The 4,200-nt window shown below is 45.4% G+C and overlaps 1 pseudogene; it reads left to right on the top strand.

The window, feature by feature from the left end:
• The first annotated feature begins 799 nt into the window (after nucleotides 1-799).
• Nucleotides 800-3,550, top strand: LOC135964468 (homer protein homolog 2 pseudogene; annotated as a pseudogene).
• Nucleotides 3,551-4,200: the final 650 nt, after the last annotated feature.

The raw sequence follows: 4,200 nt of genomic DNA, 5'->3' as shown, positions 1-4,200 counted from the left end.
TTGTGACACACACAAAAATAAAAATTTGAGGATTTAAGGTGATATATATGTCAATGAGTTCGAATCAATTATTCCATATTGCATTCATAAATCATCACATAACTTTATTCACTATAAATATATACAACCAGAGTTTTTCAATTTTCAATGAAATTGTAATTAGACATTTTTTATCCGTTCTAGGTCATGAATGTTTTTCTCCCCGTCACGATGTGATTAGATTGTCCTTAGAAACTCATTCACCCTCCTGCCTCCTGAAGGCTTCAGGAAGCAGCTCCTACATGGGCAGAAGCAGGCAAACCGTGTGTGTCCACAGGACCGGGAGCCTCTCCCTCCTTGGATTAGGCCTCCTCCTCAGGATTACAGGGCTCTTCAGTTTTCTCAACATGCTATTGGACAACATAAGCACAAAACACTTAATTTCATTATGCTTTGCTTCAATTTTTCGAAACAACGCAAAGGTAATAATTTTAACAATAAACATATTACAACTTACTATACATGAGACCTTCCTGTGCTTCAAGATTTCTTCTCAGGACTTTGTATTACGTATTTTCAGTTGTTTTTTTTTCTGAGATAGAATCCTGTCGTCCCATATTATAGATTATTCTTTTAGTTTATCTCTTAGAATGATTTTTTCCAGAGCCCCCGCCCAGCCCACTTGGCTGAATGGAGTGGCGCCAGGGCTGAGCCAAGCGGACAGGGGCCGGCACATGTGCTGCGCAGGGAGCGGATGCACAGCCAGTGAAGAGCGAGCACCAGAGGCCGGGTCGGAGCGGCTGCCTGAGCAGCGCTGGAGATGGGAGAACAGCCCATCCTCACCCCGGAACGCGGGTCTTCCAGACTGACCCCAACACCAAGAAGAACTGGATGCCTGCGAGCCACAGGCGGTCACCGTTTCCTGCTTCTGTGATGTCACAAGGAACAGCTATGGGATCGTCAGTGTGGACGGAGCCAAGGTGACCATAAACAGCACAGTCACACCAAACACGACCTTCACCAACACGTCACAGACGTCTGGGCACTGGGCCGACAGCAGAGCTGACACGGCGTTTGGTTTGGGGTTTTCCTCTGAGCAGCAGCTGACAAAGTTTGCAGAGAATTTCCAGGAGGTGGAAGAAGCGGCCATGATAGCCAAAGACAAGACCCAGGAGAACATGGAGCCCTCGAGTGATCATCCCAAGAACCCGGGCGTGGAATGGAGCCCCATCTTCTACTCCGGCATCCAGTGTCAACGGGACGGACGATGGAAAGGCCTCTCACGCCGCTGCAGCCGACCGGCACCTGCAGTCTGGGAACCACAGGCTGAAGGCGGCCTCGACGCAGGGGCTGCCCACGGGAAGAGGCGGGAGATGGAGCTGCAGGCCTGGCGGGAGAGCGTCGCCCGGCTGCCCACGGCGCTGCAGGAGTCGGCGGCCAGCGCGGAGCAGAGGAAGAGGCCGTGACATCCACAGGGAGAAGGAGAAGAACACGCAGCTGAGGAGGAGGATGGAGGAGCTGGAGGCCGAGCTCCGAGAAAAGGATGCAGAGCTGGAAGATCTCCGGAAACAAAGTGAACTCACACCTCAGCTCACCTCAGAGCGCGACGGTATCTCTGAGAAGATGGAGGCGGCAGAGAGAGGATCAAAACCAGGAAGACAAAGCGCGTTCCCTAAAGACAGAGGCTGAGGAGAGCGAATCCCGACAGCGCCCCCTGGAGGTGGAGGTGAAGAGCTTCCTGGAGGTGCTGGACGGGAAGATCCAGGACTTGCAGGGATTCAGTGCAGGACTCTCCCAACCAGGCACTGACAACCAAGGCTGGTCAAGGCCCAGGCCCCGCCCGTGAGTCCCAAGCCTGTGTGGGAGACCAGATGGCGCTAGGACGTTCCCTGTGTGCGTTGCCTCTGTAAATGCAGGCGCAGTTTGTCGTGTCTCCAAACCAGTTGTGCCGTCCACTCACCTCTTTCCAGAATAGAAATCTCCTCTCACTTCTCTGGCCTTGTGAGGGTGTGGACAACTGGAAGATTCTGACTCCACAACCAGGTCTACCTTCAACATTTCCATAGTCAGGGCAGGGATGTTTATATCTTTCATAAGGGTTGTTGGAACCATATGAAATGAAAAAAAGCATTTTCTCATCCAAATACTGATATTCTTTACACCAGGCCATCGGGCCCCTTTTATCCAATAGCATTCAGAGTATCTGAAGGTCCACCAGGTGCCAGCCTTGGGGCGCACAGAGAGAACAACATTCCTCTCTAACAACATTGGGAAGCTTTAAAAGAACTGTTTAGTGGGGACTTACAGAGAGATGGAAAACAGGCTTCTGGTGGGTGCATATTCTATCCTGGGAATCACCTGCATCTCCGATACTGCCCCTAGCCCCCCAGTTTGTATGGTTGCGACGGTGTTGCATTACTTGGTTTTAATTTCTAAGCAGATGATTGTGGGTGTGGGAACAGCACACAGTGAGGGTGCCTAGCACAATGCCTGGCACAAAGTAGGTGCTTAATAAATATTTGTTAAATTAAAAAAAAGAGGGAGGCTGAGGCAGGAGAATTGCTTGAACCTGGGAGGCGGGGGTTGTGGTGAGCCGAGACGGCGCCACTTCACTCCAGCCTGGCGAAAGAGCAAGACTCCGTTTCAAAATAAATAAATAAATAAATAAAATAAATATTTTTTCCAAAGCCCCACTCAAAACCATGGTATTGTTAGAGGTGTAATGGTTGGACCAACATTGAAAATACCTTCCGTTTAGTTCATTTGTATGCAAGTATCCGTTCTCTCTTTAAAAATTGTTCTCAGTTGTAATATTACACAAAATATTGGTAATTTATACTAATGACAGGTTAAATATTGTATAGTTTAGTGACATTTGATTGGAAAAAACTACATGTTCCACATGTCTTGACAATTTTTTCCTTCTCTATGAAATATTTGCTCATTAATTATTAAGTTTCAGATGTTACAGTTATCTTTTTGATTTCTGGGATTTAATTTTAGTTGGTATACTTGAATGCATTTTATTAATTCCTATAATAATGTTGATATTTCATATAGGATTTTAATATTAATTTTACTATTTACTGAATTGTAAACTTCTACATTTTAAAAATATTTTTAAATATACTTTAAGTTCTAGGGCACATGTGCACAATGTGCAGGTTTGTCACATATGTATACAGGTGCCATGTTGGTGTGCTGCACCCATTAACTCATCATTTACATTAGGTATATCTCCTAATGCTATCCCTCCCCTCTCCACCCATCCCACAACAGGCCCTGGTGTGTGATGTACCCCTTCCTGTGTCCAAGTATTCTCATTGTTCAATTCCCACCTATGAGTGAGAACATGTGGTGTTTGGTTTTCTGTTCTTGCAATAGTTTACTGAGAATGATGGTTTCCAGCTGCATCCATGTCCCTACAAAGGACATGAACTCATCCTTTTATATGGCTGCATAGTATTCCATGGTGTATATGTGCCACATTTTCTTTTCTTTTCTTTTTTTTTTTTTTTTTTTTTGAGACGGAGTCTCGCTCTGTCGCCCAGGCTGGAGTGCAGTGGCCGGATCTTATGTGCCACATTTTCTTAATCCAGTCTGTCACTGATGGACATTTGGGTTGATTCCAAGTCTTTGCTATTGTGAATCGTGCCGCAATAAACTTAAGTGTGCATGTGTCTTTATAGCAGCATGATTTATAATCCTTTGAGTATATACCCAGTAATGGGATGGCTGGGTCAAATGGTATTTCTAGTTCTAGATCCTTGAGGAATCACCACACTGTCTTCCATAATGGTTGAACTAGTTTACAGTCCCACCAACAGTGTAAAAGTGTTCCTGTTTCTCCACATCCTCTCCAGCACCTGTTTCCTGACTATTTAATGATCACCATTCTAACTGGTGTGAGATGGTATCTCATTGTGGTTTTGATTTGCATTTCTCTGATGGCCAGTGATGATGAACATTTTTTCATGTGTCTGCTGGCTGCATAAATGTCTTCTTTTGAGAAGTGTCTGTTCATATCGTTTGCCCCCTTTTTGATGGGGTTGTTTTTTTCTTGTAAATTTGTTTGCATTCTTTGTAGGTTCTGGATATTAGCCCTTCGTCAGATGAGTAGATTGCAGAAATTTTCTCCCATTCTGTAGATTGCCTGTTCACTCTGATGGTAGTTTCTTTTGCTGTGCAGAAGGTCTTTAGTTTAATTAGATCCCATTTGTC

Source organism: Macaca fascicularis, chromosome 7 (assembly GCF_037993035.2).
Source record: "Macaca fascicularis isolate 582-1 chromosome 7, T2T-MFA8v1.1".
Classification (NCBI taxonomy): Eukaryota; Metazoa; Chordata; class Mammalia; order Primates; family Cercopithecidae; genus Macaca; species Macaca fascicularis.
This window is presented reverse-complemented; position numbering and strand designations above follow the sequence as displayed.